The following is a 21,913-nucleotide window of genomic DNA, read 5'->3' as shown; positions in this document are numbered from 1 at the left end:
AGCCTGGACTGACTTCCTTTTTAAAAGGTCTTAACAATTGGATGGATGCCTTCTGGAATATGGTGACCAGCTTCCTTTCCATTGGCATTGGATATTCTACTTTCCCTGGAAGACCTACACCCAGGATCTTTTGCTTTGATCTAAGCTTCTCCTGTGAACATTCCCATGCAATTGTGTAGCTTCCATAATTTTCTGCTTACTTCTCTAGTCCTGGGGGTATTTGGGAGATCTGATATACTGTTTTAGAGGATGACCTAGTTGGTGGGGTATAGACAGGAAGGAGGAACCTCATTTTATTATTGATCAGGTTGCTTTAAGCTCTATCAACACATTCATCCATCTATCTTTCCAAATACCTATCCATCCATCCATCCATCCATCCATCCATCCACCCATCCATCCAAATAACCCTCTCTCTCTCCCTGCCTCCGTATTTATTGAGCACATGCTATCTGCCAGGAACTGTGCTGGGTGTTGTGTGCTAGGTTTGCACAAGTAACAGGCACAGTCCCTACCACCAAGTTACTCACAGCTCAGGAGCACGATGGACTAGGAAAGAGACAGTTGATTGTTTCTCCAACACACACAAAGTGCTCTGGAGCATGGAGGTGGGGTGTCTAACCCAGACGGTGAATTCCAGAGGGAGAGCCTGAGTATAGGTTTCCAAAGTTTCTATGAGTTAATCCTGTTATAGAGAAGGGAGAAAGGGACATTTCAGAGGAGGGAGAGAGAGATCAGCATGTTCAAGGTCTAGGACTGAGAGGAAATGGAGAGCACTGGAGGAACTATGGGGAATTTGGCATGACTCTGGAGTTTGGTGGTTCAAGGAAGGGATAGATCTGGAAAGGCAAGAATGTGTGACAACATGAAGATCTTGTTGGAAATGCCTCAGAGTTTAAGACTTGTCTGGGGGGCAAGGGGAGCATTGGAAGGTTAAGTTAAGGGAAGTTTTAAGTATTTTTGAAAAATCAGGCTGGTAGCCGGGAAATGGATGGATTGAAGGGGTGAGAGGTCAGTCAGGACATGATTGAGAGTCAAGAGATGTTACAAAAGCCCAGTTGACAGGACTTAGGAGCAAGAGTGCATGGGGTGAGGGGAGGTACCGAGGACGTTGCAGGGATGAGGGGTGAGGAGACATCAGCAAAATCTCACGGGATTCTGGTGTGAGTGCGCTAGTCTAGATTTAAATGTCACAAAGGCAGAGAAAATGATTTCTGCCCTTGCCCCATCTCTCATGGAAGTCTACTGAGCAGCCAGCCCTCTCCCCCTTCTTTTCTTCTTCTAGTCTGAGTCTTAGAGCTCTTGGACCATGGCTGCCACAGACAGCCCAGACAGTCCTGTGGCCAGGGGTCGGCATTCTCACAACTTCCTGGACCACACATGGACTTCCTGACAGCTAGTTCCATTGTCTGGTCTCAGCGATGGGCGACTGGAGAGTCCTGTCCCGGATGAGAAGATTCCTGAATGCAGTTTAGGCTTCATTTCACAAAATTCTGTTGAGGAAGAGTCTCCTCTGTACACAGCATAGAGCACTATGCAAAACCAATGTCTTAGATATTGATTGCACTTTTTGTCCTACTTTCAAGGCCCAACTTAGATGATACCAGTCCTACAAAGTCTTTCTTACCTCTCACCTCCACCCTGGGTTCTCATGGTTAGACCTCTGTTACATTCCATTTGAATTATCAGTATTTGTTCCTGCATCTATCCCTTTGGATAGGCTGGGAATTCCCTGGGGCCATGGGCCACATATATTCCCCAGCCTATGCCTGCCCATTCCCCATCTTTGCTCTTCCTCATCCCCCAGCATTTTTGGACAGTGCTTGATATAGTTAGTACTCGTCGTTGGGACTTCCAACTTCTCTGGTGGGATAGTGCTATTGTTCTTTCTCAGCCATGAACAGTTGTTAATATTGTTGGGGGTCAGACACAAAAATTCCCCCAGGTTTTTAAAAGCTTATAGCTGGGACCTGAAGCTCTTGACACTCTGGCTAGCTACCCAATTTCTTCAGCTTGGTCTGGTCTGCTTGAGGGAAGGCATTTTGGTCTGGAAATGTGATGCTTTGAGGATGCCATAGGAATCAAAACACCCGGCATGCCGCTTGGGAATGGGACTTGTGCCTTTAAGACCTGTCTTGGGAAATCAGCCTGAGCAACATAATTGCAATGAAATTACCCCAGATCACACCCACACATTCATTATGAGATTCCTTATTGACACCTTGACAATTTGTTTCAGAAGACGTTATTGCATATTCCTCCCTCTGGAATAGATGCAGATGCATATAGACATATGAGCCCACACATAATGTATATGCGTATCAGTGCGTTTTTATTATATAATTATACGAGGCTATCAATCAGTTTTCATTTGGAACTCTTTGCATTTATAGTTCAGGAAGTTATTTAAAATCAAGAGGTGCAGAAGAGAGCCTAGAAGAACTGCAGAGGGAGAGTTGGATTGGGTAAGCAGCAAGCATGTCTTTGTTATTTGGGGAGCTGCAACCCCCGCCCGTCCCCCCACCTCTCCCTCCTTCACTAGACAACGTCTTGGGACCAGTAGGGCTTCAGTTCCAGGCAGCACCCACGGTAGGAGGTATCAGCTGAATAACTCCAAGGGGGAACCTCCTCAGGGTGACAAGGTTCCATCTTTGGGCCCCGTAGACCCTTCTGCTGGGTCTGGGGAAGACTTAGGGTCAAAATTAAATGGCAAAGGGACACTTAGCTGATGGTCAGACTCATATACCACCCAAAGTCTGTGAAGATCAAGCAAAATACCTTAGAGCAGCGTTTCCCAACCTTTTAAGGTCATGACACACACAAAAACAAGAATATTAACTATAGGGAATTTGGGGTTCTATTTTGGGGCTGAGGGAAAAAAAGTCATTCCATTTTCTGTATATTCTACAATATCAAAAATAAAATATATAAGGACAGACAATATATGTTGAATTAGGATAAACCATTTTCCCAGTTTTAATGAGAAACTTGACTTTGCTTCCTTCCACGAATGTAACTGTTTTATATCAGGGCTTATGGTTGAAATGACTACGCACCATGCCTGATCAAGGCTGTTTTGCTGATGATCTCTACAAATTCTTGATAGTCACTCTTGATAAGAAACTTTGTATGCACAAGTGAGTGATAAAAAATTTAAAGCCATTTTTTATAACCATTAAAGATTCATAACAGTTGAAATTATATGTAAAGTATTTAACAGGCTTCCTTTTCTTTCATTGACAAATGTAGTGTTGAAAGTTTTTGTGATGATGCGGATGGGTTTCAAGTTCAATTGGACTCATTCATGTCAAGGAGTTAGAAGAATGATGGCATTCTGGCTCATAGAATGTGGATGTGGTGTTGCAGCATCACTCTGCGGTTGGCTTGGATGACGCTGCAACCAGACAAAAGTATATGACATCTCTGAGTTCAATCTAGGGGCATTGCCACTATGCTTGCCATTTAAACCCACCCAGCCTCTTGCCCCTTTTCTCCTCTGGTTGCGGCCTTTTGGGCTGCACCCGATGCCCCTTGGTGCCTGACTTGCTCTAGCAGCTCATCAGATTCTGTATCTCTATGATGGCGGCCAGTGGGCTTGTGGCCGGCTGCTGGAGTAGGTGTCCAGGTGGCAAGTCTCTCCTAGGTCATTCTCACTGCAGCTCTGAAGAGCAGGAGGGGGGCAGATGCCACTTGCCCTGCTCACCATCCGTGGGAACCATAGCATATGCTGTCAAACCCTTCCTGCCTTGAGTGGTCTTCTGAGGAGGTTGCTTATGGCCACCAGAGACCATGCCCAAACACGGTGTCTGCCCCGAGCCCTGCTCTGCTTGTTGCCTTCTTAAATGTCCTGTGCATCTCATCCCCAGGCCTTTGCTCACACTTTGTTCCTTTCCGGAGTGTTTTCTCATCTTCTGTTCTCATCATTAAACCTTACCTATCGGCAAAGCCCAGATCAAGCCCTTCTCCTCCACCAAGCCCTGTCTGACTAATGTGTCCCACAGAGACCCGCCTTCCTTGAACTTCTAGAATCTGTGCTCAGGCCTGATCTGTGTCCTGAACTTATAGTAATTTGCGCTGCTTTTTAAAATCAAAATGTGCTCTTGTCTCGGCTGAAGAGTGAGCATGCATGTGCAGTTAGTGTCTCAGGATCCCTGATCACAGGACTCTGGAATACATCATCCCGTGTTCAGCCCTGCACGGTGCCTTGTACATAGTAGGTGCTCATTCATACTATCTGAGTGATTGATTCGAAGCCACTTGCACGCAGTAAAAATGATTCATAATGATGGTGGGTAACAAATTCCATCAAAAGTAACGATTTTCAGCTCCAACATTTTGTGCAACATTCTGGGAATACCAACAACTTGTATTACGACTGACAGGATGTTCCAATGTTCTTCTCTTCCTCACATTGAATAGTCAAACAAGTGCTCGATTACATTTAATAGTAAAGGCTCATTAGCATTTTTTTAAATACACTTTACCAGCTGGTCCAGCATTTTCATTTGGTCCAAGGGGCATTTCAGCTGCAAGGGAGGGCTGCAGAAAGGCAGGCCAGTTTTGCATGGAGGGAGCCCTCTCGGCCCTCACTCTCCCAGCAGACTCTGCCAGGCGGGCAGTGGGCCACAGTGCGGGGCCAGGGAGGTGAGGGTTAACAGCCAAGTTAGGGACTTGCTAGGTAGCTGCTCTTGGAGTTCAGAACCCTACTTTGCCCGGGTGCCTGTTTTGTTTTTTTTCTTAATTTAAGTTTGTGATTGACTTATTATGTGCACTGGCACTTTTAAGAGATTCGAATAAAACACAGTGAGAGTTCAGAACAAATGTAAATGGCCTCAAAGAAAAGGGAGGGGAAAACCGGCGATAATCTTTTTTAATGGCTGTGAAATGTGGGAAGGATAGATCATGAGCTCTCTGCATGGGGCCCTCATCTGATCTCAATCCAGTATTGTAATTTAGACATGACTTTTTATTTAATTTCTGACTGAGAAAGGGAAATTAGAAAACAGCATTATCTCAGCTGCTTCGTTATAATGAACAATATTTCACAGTGCCAACCCTGGAGTTACCTTCAGAACTTCTTTTATGAGGCGGATGTTGACTCCGGTTCTAGGATAGCTTGAATTTTCCCACACACTGGTTGCTGGAGGAGCAAAAATGGAAGTACGGGTTTTAATTAGAAGCTGGTTTAAGGCTCAGGCAGCCCATAGGTTTGCAGGTAGGGGAAGGGAAGGCAAGGTACTAAAATGAGGCGCTGGGAGACACTATAACCTGAATTAGGCTGCTCTGGACTTCCTTACATGTAAGTAGCAGTCCCCTTTCAATCTCCCAACTGTGTTTATTTATTTAATTTTTAAACCGGGGGAGGGGATTTATCCAATCTGTAATTAACCCTTGCATCTGGCCCAAGCAGTTCTGCCTTCTGCCCCTTCCACTCCCTGCTCCTGGCCACTAAATACATAATAGTCTGATAAATATTTAAGCAGTAATGAGGGAGATAATGCAAGTGATCCATTAGAGCCGGCCCCCCAGGGTGGCATGGGTGTGTTGGGGGGGCGTGGGGGAAACAGCGGTGCTACAGTGGGCTGAGTAAGTGCTAAGATCCTGGGCTAAGGTGGCAGGCGTGCTGACCGCAGAAGGCCCTGAGTGCCAAACCCGGCTGTGGGGCCGCAGGACATCTGAGGCCCCAGGAGCCTTTTCTCCCACTTTGTCCTCCTGAGCACTGGCCCCTGCCCCATGGGTCAGCCTCAGTGCTGAGTGGAATGGGGCCCCACCCATATTCTGGAAGGGGGGTGGCACAGGGTCTCCTCTGTCCACGCTGCCACTGCCGGGGCCTCCAGGACAAGCCCCAGTTTGCACACAACACTTTCAGATTGTTCTATCTGTCAGGCATCGTCACTAATCATGCCCTCTTTCACTTCCGAGTGTCCCAATTTGGACGATAAATTATGCAGTCACCCCACCTCTGACCTTCTACTAACACCCTTCAGAATGATGGAAGGAAGCCAGAAATCGTGGTAGCAATGCTCCTTATATAACAAGCACCCAACACAGCCATCTGTGTGAGCCAAAAACCCAATGCGCAGCTGTAGAAGCCCTTCACCCAGGCACCTGCATGCGCCCCCCCCGGACCCCAACTCCCCATATCGCCTCCTGGCTTCTCCTAACTCCTTTTGCCCCTCACCTGTATCTCCCTCTCGGCTCACTGCAATCTCTCCCTTGATCCTAATGTTGGCAGACAGACCTCATTCCTTCAGGGTCTAGTGTGGGTCTGATCTGTTGTGGCATCCACCATAGCTCCCAGCTCAGCGTTGACCATGGCTGTGGAATGAATGAATCCATCTTGGTTGTTTGTGATCACCTTAGGTAAACTTTGACTTCAGCAAGTATTTTTTTTTTTGGTCCCCCTTTATTCCGGGTAGCATTCATATGCCCAAATACACAATCCACATAAAACTCTCCTTTATACTCACAAATATACCTCAAAATAGTCACATATGAAAACCCAATATGTCGAGTGTACTCCTTCCATGCCTTCTCTTGCCCTCAGAAAAGAGATCAAGTTCCCCATTTTTAATGAATCCATCTCTACTAGGCATCTCTTGTTTCCCTCTTTTGGAATAAGGAGTAGAGTGTCAAAAGTTCAAGACGGCCCCTATTATCTACTCAGTTAATCCTTCCTCTTCCCTTTCTCCCTTTCATTCATCCTGCCACTCATTTCTTCACTTACGAACTCATCAATAATCCTTTCTCGAATACTATGTGCTGGGCTAGACTGATTGCTGGGTGACCTGGGACAAGCCCTTCTGAGACTGTTTCCTCATGACCAGAGAGAGTAGAATGTCACATGGCTGGCTTCAGACATTCCACCCAGGGCACTCCTCATAGACAGGGCTGACATAAATCCACGAGTCTGCCTCCTCCCAGCTCCCAGGGGGCAAATCTGGAGGTGAGGAGGGAAGGGGCCCCCAGGGACATCACACCCTGCAGCCTACTTGCACATTGACTTTCCCTCCAGCCCTGGCCGCTGGGTCAGCCTGTGCCTGATGCCTCTGAGCTCTGCTCCCCTGGCGAGCTGCCTTGGCCAGAGCCCAGCTGCCCCGGCAATCCAGGGTTATGAGCCTATGTGGCCTTGACGCCAGCTCCCTCCCTATGGCAGTGCCCTTGGTGAGGGGGTTATTTCAGTGCTGGGTGCCTACAGGCCTCACTTCTCAGAAGTGAACCCACCTGGACACTCAGATCTTCATGCCTTGCCAGTCATTCAGAAGTTTATCCATCTGCTTGTCCTGTCTTCACTGCTAGCCGAAATATCATTATTCACACCCACATACATACCCACAGATACATATATATGCATGCCCAACATGCATGCATAAATACAGGCATACGGCTTGCAAAAATAGTTCACCAAATCAACACATTTGCACACCTATAAATTTATGTGCACCCACAATTTGTATACATACATGCACATACATATATAATATACACATGAGCGTGCACACCCTAACATCATAGAAAACATGAGATAGACGCCAGTCTTCCAATATCTGCAGGGCTCTCATGTGTGAAGCACTTTGTGACATGCCAAGTGAGTAGGAGGTATAAAAGTGTACACTTGTGTGCAGATATGCACACTCTGAACTTGACAGATACATGCCACCTTTCTACTCAGTCTTTAATATCTTTCCCCTTATGTAGCTACGGGCTTTGCAGGTGACTGCTTGTAGCAGTGTCTCTCTTTTTTTTAAAGACTATTTTTTAAAAAGCAGTTTTAGGTTCGCAGCAAAACTGACTGGGATGTACAGAGATTTCCCATATACTCCCTTCCCCTACCCATGCATAGTCTCCACCATTATCAACACCCCTCACCAGAGTGGGACATTTGTTGTAATGAATGAATACACAGTGACACATCATTATCACCCGAAGTCCATAGTTCACATTAGGGCTCACTCTTGGTGGTGTACATTCTATGGGTTTGGACAAATGTATAATGACATTAGAGTATCATAGAGACGAGTTTCACTGCCCTAAACATTTTCTGTGCTCCGTTTTATTGCCCACTCCCTGCCAACCCTTGGCAACCACTGATCTTTTGACTGTCATCATCATTTTGCCTTTTCCAATCATGTAGTTGGAATCATACAATATGTAGCCTTTTCAAATTGGCTTCCTTCACTTAGTAGTATGCATTTAAGGATCCTCATGTCTTTTTATGGCTTGAAAGCTCATTTCTTTTTAGTATCAAATAATATTTCATTTGTCTGAGGTACCACAGTTTGTTTATCCATTCAAATACTGAAGGACGTTTGGTTGCTTCCAAGTTTTGATAATTAGGAATAAGTTGCTATAAATGTGCACGTGAAGGTTTTTGTGTGGATGTTAAATTTTCATTTATTTTAGGTCAATACCAAGGAGTATTATTGCAGGATTATATGGTAAGAGTATGTTTTGTTTTGCAAGAAACCACCAAACTGTCTTCCAAAGCACTCTACCATTTTGGGTTCCCACCAGCAATGAATGAGAGTTCCTGTTGCTCCACATCCTTGTCAGCATTTGGTGTTGTCAGTGTTCTGGAGTTTGACCATTCTAATCATATGACATATGATGTGGAGCGTCTTTTCATATGCTTTTTTGACATCTGTATATCTTCTCTGATGAGGTGTTTGTTAAGGTCTTTGGCTCATTAAAAAAAAATCTGTTTTTTTATTGTTGGATTTTAAGAGCTCTTTGTACATTTTGGATAACTGTCCTTTATCAGATGTGCCTTTTGCAAGTATTTTCTCCCACTCTGGCTGGTCTTCTCATTCTCATTCTTGACACTGTCTTTTACAGAGCAGAAGTTTTTAATTTTAATGCTATCCAGCTCATCAGTTGTTTCTCTCATGGATTGTGTCTGTAGTGTTGTATCTAAAAAGTCATTGTTGGGGCGCCTGGGTGGCTCAGTTGGTTAAGCGTCTGACTTCGGCTCAGGGCATGATCTCAGGGTCCTGGGATCAGCACCATGTTGGGCTCCCCACTCAATGGGGAGTCTGCTTCTCCCTCTCCCTCTGCCCCTCCCCCCACTCATGCTCCCTCTCTCTCTCAAATATATAAATAAAATCTTTAAAAAAAAAGTCACTGCCACACCCAAGGTCCTTTAGGATTTTTGCTATGTTATCTATTAGAAGCTTTATACCTTTATAGTTTTGTGTTTTACATTTAGGTCCATGATCCGTTTTGAGTTAATTTTTGTGAAAGGTGTAGGGTCTGTGTTTAGATTCATTTTCCTTGCATAGAAATGTCCAGGTGTTCCACTACCATTTGTTGAAAAGGGTCTTTGCTCCATTGTACTGTTTTTTCTCCTTTGTCAATGGGAGAAATTATTATTGTTGTTTTGTTATTATTATTATTATTATTATTATTATTATTATTAATGATAGCCTGGCTAGAGGCATGTTGATTTTATTGATCTTTTCAAAAGCCAATTTTTGGTTGATTTTCTCTATTGATTTCCTATTTTAAATTTCATTGGTTTCTGCTCTAATTCTTATTATTTGTTTTCTTCTGCTTACTTTGGATCTAATTTGCTCTTCTTTGTCTGGTTTCCTAAGGTGGAAACTTAGATTATTGATCTTAGAGACTTCTTCTTTTCTAATATGTATATTCAATGCTATACATTTCCCTCTAAGCACTACTTTGGCTACATCCCACAAATTTTGATAAGCTATATTTTCATTTTTTTTATTTAGTTCAAAATATATTCTAATTTCTCTTGATATTTCTTCTTTGGTCCATGTGTTATTTAGAAGTGTGTTGTTTTAGGATTTTTCACTTACCTTTCTTTTGTTGATTTCTAATATAATTCCGTTGTAAGTCTGATATCAGACATTATTTGATTTCTATTCTTTTAAATTTGTTAAGGTGTGCTTTATGGCCCATAATGTGGTCTAGTTTGGTGAAAGTTCATGTGAGCTTGGAAGAATACGTATTCTGTTTTTGTTGGATAAAGTAGTCTATAAATGTCAATTATATCTAGCTGATTGATGGTGTTGTTGAATTCAACTACATCCTTACTGATTTTCTTCCTTTTGGATCTATTTCTGATAGAGGGGTGTTGAAGTCTTCAACTATGGCAGTGGATTCATCTGTTTTCTTTCAGTTTTTGCCTTCTGTAGCTTGACACCCTGTCGTTTGGCACATTAATGTCAAAGTTTGTTACAACTTCTTGGAGAATTGGCCATTTTATGCCTTATGTATCCCTGATAACTACCTTTGCTTTGAAGTTGCTCTGTCTGAAAGTAAGACAGCTACTCCTTTCTTTTTGATTAGTGCCAGCATGGTGTATTTTTTCCATCCATTTACTTTTAGTCTATATGTGTCTTTATATTTAAAATGGATTTCTTGTGGGAAACATATAGTTGGGTTATATTTTTTGATCCACTCTGACAATGTCTGTCGTCTAATTGGTGCATTTAGACCACTGATTATTCAAAGTGATTTTGATGGAGTTGGATTAATACCTATTATATTTGTTACTGTTTTCTATTTGTTGCTCTTTATTCTTATTTTTGTCTTCCATTCTTTCTATGCCTTTTGTGGTCTTAGTTGAGCATTTTATGCAATTCTATTTTCTTTCCTTTCTTAGCATATCAGTTATACTTCATTTTTTACTTCTTTTTTAGTGGTTGCCCTAGAGTTTTCAATATACATTTACAGCAAACACAAGGCCACTTTCAAATAACACTATAGCACTTCATGGGTCATGTGAGTACCTTATAATGGCAGAATAATCCTAATTCCTCCTTCCCATCCCTTGTATCATTGCTGTCATTCATTTCACTTATAGTTAAGCACACATAAATACTCACACATAAGATATATACATAAACATATGTAATTGAATACATTATCGCTACTATTATTTTGGAAGGCAGCTATGCTCACCACTATACCACCAACGCAGGCGCTACTATTATTTTGAACAAACTGTTACCTGTTAACTAAGAATAAGAAAATAAATTTTTATTCTACTTTTACTTATTTTTTTCTCCAATGCTCTCCCTCCCTTATGTGATTCCAAGTTCCTGAACTATAATATTTTCCTTCTCTCTAAAGAGTTTTTAACATTTCTTGCAAGATAGACCTTCTGGAAACAAATTCCCTAAATTTTTGTTTGTCTGAGCAAGGCTTTATTTCTTTTTTACTTTTGAAGGATAATTTTGTAGGGTACAGAATTCTGGGTTGGTGGTTTGTTTCTCTCAACACTTTAAATATTCCACCCCACTCTCTTCTTGTTTGTAGGGTTTCTGGGGAGAAGTTGGGTATAATTCTTACCTTTGTTCCTTTGTAGGTAAGGTGTTCTTTCCCTCTGCCTTCCTTCAGGACTTTTGGTTTATCTTTCATTTTCTGTAGTTTGAAAATAATATGTCTAGGTGTAGTTTTTGTTTTTGTTTTTGACATTTCTCCTGCTTGGTGTTCCTTGAGATTCCTGGATTTATGGTTTGGTGTCTGACATTAAATTGGGAAAAGTCTCAGTCATTATTATTTCAAGTACTTCTTCTTTTCCTTTCTCTCTTTCTCCCCTTCCTGGTATTCTCATTTTGTGTATGTTACATGTTTTGTAGGTGTCCTGCAGTCCTCAGGTATTCTCTCTGGCTGCATCAGTCTTTGTTCTCTTTGCTTATCAGTTTTGGAGGTGTCTGTTGCTGTATCCTCAACCTCAAGAGATTCCCTCTTCAGTCATATCCAGTCTACTAGTAAGTACATCAAAGGCATTCTTCATTTCTGCTATAATGTTTTTTATCTCTAGCATTTCTTTTTGGTTCTTTCTTTGGATTTCCACCTCTCTGCTTATATCCCCCGTCTGTTCTTACATGCTGTCTACTTTATCCATTAGAGTCCTTAGCATATTAATCATAGTTGTTTTAAATTCTTGGTCTGATAATTTCAACATCCTTGTCATGTCTGGCTCTGACAGTTTCTCTGTCTCTTCAAATTTTGTTTTTCTGCCTTTTGGTATACGTTGCAATTTTTCTTGATAGCCAGACATGATGTACCAGGTAAAAGGAACTGTTGTAAAGAGGCCTTTAGTAATAGTGTGGTGAGGTTGGGGGTGGGGGTAGGGGAGAACAAGCATTCTATAGTCCTATGATTAAGTCCCAGTCTTTTAGTGACCCTATGCCTGTGGACTGTTAACTTCACAAAAATTTCTCAGGTTCTTTCCCCCCACCTTCCCACCCCTTTTAGGTGGAAAGGGATGGCTAGAGCTGCCTGGAGTCAGGTATTTCCATTTTCCCCCATGGTAGGCTAGAGTTGGCTGGAGCTGGGTATTTCCCTTCCCCCAAGCCAGTCAGGCTTTGATAATACCCCAGCAGGTTAGGTTCTGGTTAACTAGTTCCCCCTGATAGCTGGCCTTGTTAAGAAGAACAGAGTGCTCTGGCTTATTTCATAATTGTTCCTTTTCCCCGCCCCCTGCTGGAAGCACCAGGGGATATTTACTGTAAGAACCTGGCCAAGCTCCTGGAGATCAGTCTCACAGAACTGTGGGGACCCCTGTATGAGTGGATCTACCTGGAGTTTTTAGCTCTCAGACTTGTCCACATTGAACTTCCAGCAATTCATCAATTCCAGTTCAGGTTTTCCTACTCCAGCGCTGGTTCTCAGGGTGGTTTCCACTTGTGACTCCATGTCTTTTCCTCTCTGTCTCTCCATGCTCAGGGACAGTGGTTTGTCCTGTGTCCTCCTTGTTCTTAGAGATCCAAGAAGAATTTCTGATTTTCCAATCTGTTTAGGTTTTTACTTGTTAGGATGGAGTGGTGACTTCTAAGCTCCTTATATGCAGAACCAGAAACTAGAATGCCAGCACTTTAATTTTGTTCTGTATATTCAGGGATGAGGCCCATTGAATTCTGCATGGGCTTTTCTGCCAAAATAAAACCACAGTTTGAGTCCAGAGACCTGTTGTCAAAGACAGCAACATTGCAGAACTATGTGCTAGTGGTACCTGCCGTGGTCCTTGGCATGACCCAAGGATGGGGCTTTGCTGACCGGGAGGATGCATGTGAAGAGGCAGTTCTTGTCCCTGGGAAGAAAGTACATCCACAAGAACGGCACCAGGATAGTGTGTCGTTGGGTCTGGAGTCAGACTGATTCACATTCCAAGCAGGCATGTTTGACATGTTCTTAGAACCTCTCTAAGCCCAGTTTCTTCCTCTGTGAAATGAGGTCAAGGATGGACCATTCTCACAGGGTTGTTGTGAGGCTTGAAAGAGGATAAATTAAATGTTAGCAGAGGGCCCTTTTCATACTAAGTGCCCAGGATCTGGTGGCTCTTATTACTAGATGAAGTATACATACAAAAGTACTCTGTCTGCTCAGAAGGTGGAAGGGAGCAAGCTAACGCCCTACAAGGCTGGGAAGAGCCAGCAGATTCTAGAGTTGCTTGAACTTAATCTTTGTCCCTTTCCCTTTGCCTCCCTTGCCTGTGTTAGGCATGGGCCATTGGTTTCTGAAGGGACCACCCCTTTGGCCTAGTTATAACGTCCTTGCTGTGGAACTACCTAATAAGTTTTAGGGGTCCTTCCTTGGGCTAGGAGGCTTCAGTGGAGAGGGATGTCATGGCTGGAGACCATTTGACTTCTAGAACTTTCTCTAGGTCTTTTCCACACAGGTGTGGCGGCCGTATACATCAGGGCAGGTGTCCAGTCCTTTTCACCATTATTTGTTTTCCTGGGGACTATAATTTGTCTCAGTTTCTGCCTCCCTGTGAGACGGGGGTATAAGTCACCAAGGGTAGATTCACACAGCTCTGGATGAGTGACAGGGTGTTGGTAAAATCCAGGGGAAACATCTAAGACCTTGACTAGAAACACCATACCTGTTACAAAACATGCTGACCAGCCAACCAACCAACCAAAGAGCAAAATGGAAATGTAGTAACATAGCTAGATCTGACATAGCCAGGTATCTCCAGGTGGGTCACCGAGGGTGGGATCCAGGGCCATCCTGGGGAGGGGATGTTTGGGTTTCTCAGCCAGTCATACCATGAGAACCTCTCTGCATTCCCTGGCATTGCCACTTAGGGCAAAATGAACATTGGTGACAGCCTTGGAGGACACACAAGGCGCAAGGGACAACACTGAAAGAATTGGAGGGGGAGGGAGAGGAGCAATCCCCTTACCCACCCATGACTTATCTTTGTGAGGGGAAGTGACAGGGCAGAGAACTGGAGCATGTGCTCATGGGCTGCCAGCGGGTGTTGCCGTGTCCCCAAAATACGTTATGTTGAAACTCTAATGTTCAGCATAATGGTATTTGGAGGTGGGCCTTTGGGAGGTAGTTAGGGTTAGATGAATTCGTGAGGGTAGAGCTCCCATGATGAGATTAGTACACTTATAATGAGATAAAGGGACCAGAGCATTTTCTCTTCGACATGTGAGGGCACAGAAAGAAGGCAGCAAAACACAGTGGGTTCTCCCCAGAGCCCGACCATGCCGGCACCCCGACCTTGAACTTCCAGCCTTCAGAACTATGAAAAATAAATTTCTGTTGTTTAAGCCCCCCAGTCTATGATATTCTGTTACAGCAGCCTGAATTGACATGTCAACCATGCTTAGCACTAGCTGCCACTTCCTCTTCTGACTTCCAGCTCTTCTGCCAGGAGCCTTGCTTTTTCAGCAACTAAGGGTCCCACAGTGTTTGCCGAAAGTGCCGTCACCATCTGGAGAGGCACTCCCAAAGCTCCCCAGAGCACCTGTGAACAGAATCTGGCGCAGAGTCCTGGTCCCAGCAGTCTTTCCTCTGCAGGGTGGCCAGGGCTGGAACTGCCCAGGGTCATCCGGAATAGAAGGAGCCTTCACTTCCTGGCCAGGATTTGCATCCAGAGTACACTGTGATATATATTCTAATAGGTTGAGCCCTTGACTCTGCAGATTCCGATCCTTCCCTATTGGTATGTGGGGGGTCCATGTGAGGCTACACCTCCCCCCCCAAGTTAGAGTTCTTTCTTCCACACAGTTTCACTTGTGAGATCCCCTAAAGTCTGCAATTGCTTGTTAAACAAGGTGACTGTTGAGTTGGGTTCAGTCTGGAAACCTAGTTTGGACCTGGGAATTAGGATAATTAGGTGTAGCCCTATAACCTCCAGCTCCTCTCCTCCCAGGCCTGCCCTGCTCTGTCCTCTTGGTGCCTGAGCCTTAGCATGTTGGAGCAAAGCTAGTCTCACCCTTACTCCCCGCCCCAACCAAAGTCTCCATCTGGATTTCCCAGCTATTTTAAGCTGGCTAGTTTCTTGGTATCTCTGACAAGAAGGAAGACAGCCGGGGAAGGTATATCTCAGGGCCCTTCCCACCTCCCTTTGTACCTCTCAGGTGCTCTGTTCCTCTTCTTGACCTTCTGCTGCTCAGACCAGCTGGAGTCAGCACCCACCTGGCCACTTCCAGACTGATCATCACCAGATGCTGCCCTGTGCTCTGAGCCATCCCTGTAGCAACGCTGATTCATATGAGTAAAGTTTCACTTTCACAGAGACCTTCTGGCTGGACATTTCCCTGAAAGAATCCGACATCTAAGTCCTGTTAGGCTGTCAGATTTTATGAGGCCATAATATGCTATTTCTCCCTGAGGTTAATTGCATGTTAATAGGGCACAATTTACCAAAATGGTAGACTTCCCAAGGAACAGAATTGTGGGTGTCAAGAAGAAGTACATCAGGAGTCCCTAGAATCTCCGCTGACTTCTTCCCTTGACAAGCTCTAGTTAGGGTTCCCTTCATGGTGCTTCATGGTGTCAGAGAAAGATCCACCTGCAGCTGAAGGGAATCCATTGCTTGTAACCGAAATTGAAGGGTGCGAAAGCAGACGTGAGCCCAGGGCCACTTGGTGAGGTCAGGAATTGGAGAAAGTTTTCTTATATGTCTGCGTGTCGCACCTGGATCAATAAACAGGTTTTTTTAATTGTTATTCATTTTACAACTCAATAAAGCTTAATTATGAGGAAGCAGAAAGCAGGCAGAAGCCATGCTCACATAATATTGTATTCCTCGCAGCAATTCCTGTGGGGCCCTCACACTTGTACTGCAATGTAGAACAAACCAAATTACGGGGCCTATTCAAAATTCATTTAAAAACATCACTGAGGAGCATCATAATAAAAACACAATGAAAAAGACAAGCTTGGGTTGTTAATTTGTAGTGCCGTGCATGTTCATGGGGGTCTGCGTGTATGTGTACGTGTGGGGGTGCGTGCACATGTGGCCTAATTAGCTTGGCTGGGAGCAGCTGGGGACTCAGGGCTAGATGGTCAGAGGCCACAGATTGGACAAGCACAAGGGGGACATGCAGAGTGTTGGGGACTGCTGGAAGCTACTTGCTGCCCTGTCTCCTGTTTGGACAAAAGTCAGCGAGGTGATGTTGGGACTTGGAGCCCAGAGCAGTGGATGGGGTGTCCGGGATGTTGACAAGGGGCTGGCGGGGGGCATCCCAGGGGCTAGCCTGGTGGGGAGGGTGTTCGGGGAATGCTGACTCTGTCTCTCACTCACCTGATCTAGCAGGGGAGCCTGCTCACCCCACATGCAGACAAAGAGCCCCATGCTCTGATTAGCTCTAGGCCCACTAAGGAGCATCTAGGGAGGTGCTGGTGGCTCAGAAGCATTTAATTGTGTATCAACCACCAACTTACCAGGGGAGCCCTGTGCCTGTCACTCAAATCTTCTGCTTGGCCTGTGAAGGGCTCGGGCCCTTTGTTGGGAGCCTACCCAGCCTGGGTTCTAGATTGAGAGCCTCTGACCCCCGGGCCATAGCACCTGGTGTTTACCTGGACTCACCCCAACAGCCTCTGTGGCGCTCTTTGTTTCGGCTTCTAGGGTCACCACCTCAGCTTTCTTCTCCCCAACCTCCAGCTCCCTTCCTCCGGGGCCCACCCTGCCCTACCCTGCCTTGACCTCTTGGTGCTCAAGCCTTAGCATGTTGGAGCAAAGCTAGTCTCACCCCTACACCCCGCCCCAACCCCATTTTGCCACTTTTCCCATTGTGACCTTGAGCCCATTGCTTTGGGCCTCAGTTTACTCATCTGGAAAACAGGTGTCATTAAGTATGCCTTCCCTCCCTCCAAGAGTGTTTTCCGAATTAATTAATTCTCTTAATTAATTAATTAAGTGAAGCACTTTGAGATACTTAGACAAAAGGTGCATGAGAGGTGCAAATTATTATTTATTCTTAATGAACCCTTCTTTGGCAATAATTTACTCCCGATTCTGAAGGGAAGCGCAGTGGAACCCCGGGGGAGGGGAAAATGACAGGTTGGTTTTTTTCTTAGTTTGGGGGAGGTAGAAGGGGAGGGAGATTATTATCTGTAGTGATTCTCTCCGTAGGCTAATAGTGAGGGAATTAGGCAGGCATCCTTCCCACGGCTCTGTGGGCTCTGTCGAGCTGCCTCAGCCAGGGTTCTCGGCCAGGATTGTTAACCCGTGGAAGGGCAAAGGCGGACAGCTCCGAAGACAGAAGGTTTTTAGATCGAATCATGATCTGATTTTAAGACTGGGAAGTGAGAAGTATGAGAGAGAGAGAGAGGGAGAGAGAGGAGAGAAGGAACAGGAAAGAAGGGGGGAAGATCGAGGGAGGGAGAGGGGGAGGTTTGAGTGTATCATTACCTGTTGTAAGTGCTCAAGGACAGAGGAGACAGGTGGAGAGGCTGTGTGTTGGGGTGGCCGGCTGCTTCAGGGGTTTCTTGGCCAGAGTCTTGCCCCCCTGTGCCCTCTAGGATTCCTTCCAGCACTGACTGTATCCGGACTTCTGGCAGGCCATCCTCTCTTCCTTCTTTTTTTTTTTTTTTTAGGCTCAGACATTGGCAAAAGTGTGAAGTTTGCAAATTTCATGGGCGGGACTCTCGCCTCCCCGTTGTGCACCAACCCTCCCCCCTGCCCCCCACCTGAGACCACCTTGTCCTCAACCAGACACGTGGCCCCCCGGGTTCTTTCCTGACTGCCTTCAATCCCCCCCCTCTGAAGTGCGAGTTGGGGCTGTGGGGGGCAGTGGGGAGGACTCATCCATGGAGGGCCGATGACCCAGGGCCGGAAGTGGGGAAGGTGAAGGAGGGAGGAATAGAAGGAGCTTTAATTATTTCCTCTCCATGCTTTTGTATAGTTTGACATTTTTTCCAGCAAAGATGCATGATTTTTATTATCACCGGCTCCTATCTCCAGCAGACGAACAAACAGCCTAAAGAGGACATTTAAGGCATTGGCCAGAGGAGGGTGGTCATTCTTCTCCTTGACAGTCCTGACGCTCCCAACATCATCACCTGCCCGCTGTGGGAGGTGCTCTGGGGCTCACCTGCGAGGAGTGGAGGTTGGTCAATGGGGCCAAAGAGAGGAGATGTGAGTGGGGGAGGCAAACAGGTGAGAGCAAGCTTGTGCCTCCTGAAGCCCAGTAGACAGTGGATTTTTGCATGACATTGAAATCTTTCCTGTCAGACAAAGGGGGCTGGGGCATGCTGTGAACTCTCCAAAGTCATGGAGGGTGTGCTCTGTTAGAAGTGAGCTCATGTGCTCTGCGCTGGTGTCTGGTCCAACTGGAGGATGAGAGCTGAGAGGCGGGGTGCACTGGGGCTATTGGGGGTGGTCTCTGGAGGCATAGAGCTCACAGTTGAATCACTGCTTTGCCCCTTGCTTGCTGGTAACCTTGGGCAGGTTCTCAGTTTTGTCGTCTGTAAAATGAGTTAACAATAGCATCTGCCACGCGGGGATGTTGTGAGCGTAAGTGAGTTAAATGGTATGGCGCTTGACCGCTGGCTGGCAACCACCATCATGACTGCTGTTGCCACGGCTTGGTGTCCGGGCATGCAGCAGGGCCCCTGCTGGCCTTAGCTGGGTAGGCAACGGAAGCTTAGGCACGCTGGTGAATGCTTGGGGTGAGAGGAAAGGCCCTCCCCAGTCTACCAGCATGGGGCACCGAGGAGGAACCTGCTGGGGATGGAGCCCTTCCAAGGGTCCAGGTCTGTGGAAGGAGTGATTCCCCACAATGCCTCGCTTTCAGGCTGTGCCCTGCCAGGCCCTGGAGACCCCAGACTGATTGCTAGAGGGGTCCACAGTTGCAGGGAAATACAAAATGAGCGCAAACTACAAGAGCTGGGAACCAACCTCTCTGTAAGACATGGTCCCGCTGCTTCAGGGCTGGTGAAAGTGAGCTCAGGGCAAGGAAGGGGTCTCAGGAAATGCACGGAGGCCTGGGCCTGGCGCAGATGGACCAGCCTCCAGTGGTGGCTCGAGAAGCTTGTGGGACTCCTTGGCAAACATTTGAGCTGACAGCAGTTCCCAGAGGAGAGGGCAGGATCAATGCCAGAAAAATGGTGAGTTTGTTATTATAAAAGGGAAAACAAAAACCGTAAAATGCTCCTTAGGTTGCTTCCTGCCATCTAAGAAGAGTGAGCCCTGTTTCAGGAAAGGCCTGGGTCCGCTCCAGTGTTTCTCAAACTCTTGGTGTTGAAGGATCAGGCTATCTTTTTCTTTAATTTTCAATGTGACTTGGATGGATACTTTTGTAAAATACAGTAAAAATGAGTTACTAGAAAAATGAAATAACAGGCAGATGTACAACATACAAGTCCCATTTTTTTTGTTACTAAAGTCAACAGATATAAAATTACTCTGTCAGATTGGTGCTAAGATTCTAAATGCTTACTCTCAATTTCTGGACTTCACTCTTTGCGGACTGGTATCAGAAGTTTGGGCTTGGCTTGGGTCCAGGACTACACTCAGTCTTACCTGGACACTGACCTCATGGAGAAGCTTGGCACTTGGGGGCAGCAGGTTCAGGGAGGTGTGCTTCTGGATCCAGCAAGTGTGAAAACGGTGAATCAGCTACCTCAGCCTGCTGCTGTAACAAAGTACCACATTCCAAGTGACTTGTAACAGTAGAAATTTATTCTCTCACAGTTCCGAAGGCTAGAAATTCAATGTTGAGATGTCTGCAGGGCTGTGCTCCTTCTGAAGGCTCTAGAGAAGGATGCTTCCTCGCCTCTTCCAGCTGCTGGTTGCTCCTGGCAATCCCTGGCATCCCTTGGCTTGTAGATGCATCATTCCCATCACTGCCCCAGTCTCCATGTGGCCTCTCCCCGTGTCTCCAAATCTTTCTCTCCTGTAAGGACAGCAGTCATTGGATTTAGGGCCCACCCACCTCCAGCAGGACCCCACCTTAACTTGATTACATCCATAAAGACACCATCTCCAAATCAGGTTAGATTCTGAGCTCCTGGAGAGGCATGAATTTAAAGAGGTGGAGATATTATTCACTATTCAACCCCGCACAGAGAGCATACAGAGACCCAGACACTGGAGGCAGATGGGACCAGGAGGGCGTGGCAAAAACTCAGGGGTCACCGTTGGACTTTGGACCTGGGAAAGTCTGGGTCAGTTATTTCTGGATCTCTACAGGGCAAGGGAGTCCTGGGAGACACCTGGATACTTACTCTAATGATAACCATATTTGTACTCCTGGGCTGTGGTGGCCGAAGGAAGTTCTGCTTCGAGGGGCAGGAAGGGAATTCCAACAGTACGTGGGACTTTCTCTCCCACAAGTTCTGAGGATGTAGAGGAGGGTGAACAGCCAGAGCCTGAAGCAAAACCAACCAATCTCCATACCCTGAGTGCCTGGGAGATCCTTGGACAGAGCTCTGGAGGGAAAGGCAAGGCCTTCCACACACCAGGGTGAGTGCCTCTTGCACACTTCCGGGAGCGTGAGAGGCTGCGTGGTCCAGTGGTTAGAGCATGGCCACTGGCATCAGGCTGCTGGGCTTGAAGTCTGGCTCTACCATGAGAAGCTTTGTAACCTTGGGCGAGTTACTGTTTTTCCAGTGCCTCATTTTTCTCATCTGTAAAATGGGGCTAATAGTAGCTCCCATTTCTATGGTTGTTGTGAATGATAAATGTGATAGTGTATGTAAAGAGGTTGGCACGGTGCCTGGCATGTGGTAGCCACTCAAATGCTACCTATTATCAATATAATGATTTTTTTTAAAGGAAGTCCTTTTTTTTTTTAAGATTTTATTTATTTATTTGACGGAGAGAGAGACAGCGAGAGAGGGAACACAAGCAGGGGGAGTGGGAGAGGGAGAAGGAGGCTTCCCACGGAGCAGGGAGCCCGATGTGGGGCTTGACCCCAGGACCTGAGCCAAAGGCAGAAGCTTAATGGCTGAGCCACCCAGGCGCCCCCAAAATAATGATTTTTAAAGATTTCATTTATTGACTGATCTGAGAGAGAGAGGGTGAGTAGGGGGAGGGGCAGAGGGAGAGGGAGAGAGAAGCTCAGGCAAACTCTGCGCAGAGTGCGGAGGCCGACTCAGGGCTCTTTCTCACAACCCAGAGATCATGACCTGAGCTGAAATCAAGAGTCAGACACTTAACTGACTGAGCCACCCAGGCGCCCCTATAATGATTTTAAATGGACTAGGGAAGTGACTGCTATCCTGAACTTTGCCTAGTAGGAAAAACAGATTTTGTATTTATAAACACCTTCTATGTGCCAAGTATTGTTTTGGATGAGCTGTGTGTTTATATAATAGCAATAAACATTTTTGAGAGGTTAACCTGTAATTAATTTATTAAATCAATCTATCAGGGTTTTCTTGACCACCTACTATGTGCAAGAGGCAATGAGGACTCCAAATACATTTTGGGAAAGGCCACTGCACTTTGGACAAAAAAGTAAGTCAAGGTTGGTTCTTAATGGGGTGTCAGCCTTTAAGGAAGGATTTATGCAATTTTGTCTTAAGACAGGATATTTGATTAATTGACCTCTTAGGACCTTGTGGTTCTTGGTTCTGCAGGATGATGTGATAGAAGATGGTGGATTATTTTCACCAATGTGAAGCTTCATTATTAGTGCTTGTCTTTGTTTATTTTACTAAGACAGTATTACTAATTTGAACTCTTAAACAG

General features: G+C 45.6%; 1 long non-coding RNA gene across 2 annotated transcripts in view; it reads left to right on the top strand.

Annotated features, from left to right (window-relative positions):
• Positions 1-21,679, top strand: part of LOC141373672 (uncharacterized) — a 32,768-nt gene extending 11,089 nt beyond the window's left edge. For both annotated transcript variants that reach the window (XR_012379913.1, XR_012379912.1), the window contains exons 2-3: positions 2,394-2,465; positions 21,594-21,679. This is a non-coding gene — a long non-coding RNA (uncharacterized lncRNA). The remainder of the gene's footprint in view (positions 1-2,393; positions 2,466-21,593) is intronic.
• The last annotated feature ends 234 nt before the right edge of the window (positions 21,680-21,913 follow it).

The sequence above is a fragment of the Callorhinus ursinus genome, unplaced genomic scaffold, assembly GCF_003265705.2.
Source record: "Callorhinus ursinus isolate GAN/ISIS: 27379988/994484 unplaced genomic scaffold, GSC_fseal_2.0 scaffold11, whole genome shotgun sequence".
NCBI lineage: Eukaryota > Metazoa > Chordata > Mammalia > Carnivora > Otariidae > Callorhinus > Callorhinus ursinus.
Note: the sequence above shows the minus strand (reverse complement) of the source record. Positions and strands in the feature narration are given on the sequence as shown.